This window comes from Etheostoma cragini, chromosome 3, assembly GCF_013103735.1.
Source record: "Etheostoma cragini isolate CJK2018 chromosome 3, CSU_Ecrag_1.0, whole genome shotgun sequence".
Lineage (NCBI taxonomy): Eukaryota > Metazoa > Chordata > Actinopteri > Perciformes > Percidae > Etheostoma > Etheostoma cragini.
In genome coordinates, this window is record NC_048409.1 from 28,363,619 (window position 1) to 28,365,548 (window position 1,930).

A 1,930-nucleotide genomic window follows, 5' to 3' on the forward strand; every position below is an offset into this window, starting at 1 on the left:
TAGACAGAGACATAGAGAGAGAGAGAGAGAGAGAAAGAGAGAGAGAGAGAGAGAGAGAGAGGGAGAGAGAGAGAATAATGAGTCAAAGGCTAGCTAGCGGTTGTTCTTGGCCGCCTCCTTAGCAGCCACGATGAGAGGAGTCAGACTGGAGAGAGGCTTCGCCATCTTCAGAAACTGGTGCTGAGAGAGGAGAAGAGGAGGGAAAGGGAGGATAGGAAAGAGAAGGGAGGAGAGGGGAGAACAGGGAGGCAGAGAGAGGGAAGGAAATGAAAAGGGGGGAGGATTGAGGAGGAGAAAAGAAAGAAATATTTCAGTTTATACACAGAAAACAGATACTTTCTAACAGGAGTTTCATCATTTAAGAAAAATATAAATGAATCCTATTTAATAAATGGTTGTCATCTTTTGTACAGGGACATTAATTAGTCCAAAGCATGTCAATCATACAGAACTGTAGAGAACCTTTTTGTAAAACATACCCCTCGTTAAGGGCTTTCTGACATTTTTTTTAAGTGTGTAAAATATTTTTTAAATGTCTCCGTTTTACGTCCTCCAAAACATCCGAGTGGTGTGGACGCGAGTCGCAAACGTAGCACAAGTTTATGTGTTTTGACACAAAAACGACGTGGATGAAACAAGACAGGGGCCTTAATGAAAGCAGTGAAAATACACAATATGCACACAAACACACACACACACACACACACACACACACACACACACACACACACACACACACACACACACCTGCAGTAGATCTTTAGCCGAGCCTCTCTTCTCCACGTCCATCTCCAGACATCGGTTCAGGAAGTCTCTGAATATCGTCGACAGCTTCTCCGGGTTCTGCAGCTCCGGCGTACCGTTGGTTGCTATGAGATACAGCGCCTAGGCGACACACACACACACACACACGGGACCAACAATTTAATCTACACCCCATGAAGCACATGTAAGCATGCAGAGGCTTGCTTGAAACCACTATGTGCAGAAGATAGTTTGACTTTGGTGCCATCTAGTGGTCGCTTAAATAATGACACAGAGTCCAAAATGCACGCTGAATTGTCAATTTTAGAAATATTAGTTTTGTTTCATGAAGCTTTGAGAATGTTCATTCAGGAAGACACATATGCTTCTCTCTCTACCAAACTAATCAGCTGCATCTGGCATCAGCCAACTCTGGGCATTCATTTCAGTTAAACCAATCAGATTCTGCCAAAATCTCCCTGTTGTTGCATTGAAACTTTAAGTCGGTTCTCCACTCCGCTCGCTGTCAGGTGTCATTTCACCAAAATGGATGCAACGCTCCTCCGTCTGTTGTTCACCTCCACTTCTCATCATTCCCAGCAACCAGGGTTCCTACATCATCAGAAGCCCCGCTTAACATCCCATCCATCCAGATCTTCAGCCTCTTCCTTCATCCCTTCATCACCACCAGCAGCGGCCATATTCCTGTACATCCTCGGTGTTTATTCCCCTTCTATGTATCACTGTGGTGGAGCCTAATCGCCACACATGACTCAAACACGTCAATGTTGTGGTCTGCTGTCCTCCCCCAACCTTTGGCATGCTTTCCCTTCCTTTGTTTGTCTTGTCTGTTGTCTGTCTGGCCGTGAGGGCGTTCCTACCAGAGGTGATCCAACCCATCTCCTACTCCGTCATCTACTCAGCTGTATCCCATCTACTCATCGTCTCCGGCCATACTCACACCCGGGCTAACATGGCTAACGTGGTAACTTGGCTCTCAGTATTTGCTCTCGTATTTAGCTCTAGTGTTTCCTCTCGTGGTGGTTTTTGTGTCTCCATCCGAGCTGCCTTCCACCATCCCGCCTACCTGTCACCTGTTCTTTTGGAATTACCTCTGCATCCATTAGACCACCTGTACTTTATCCTGTCTACCGTGTACTTTTACCTCTGCATCCATTAGACCACC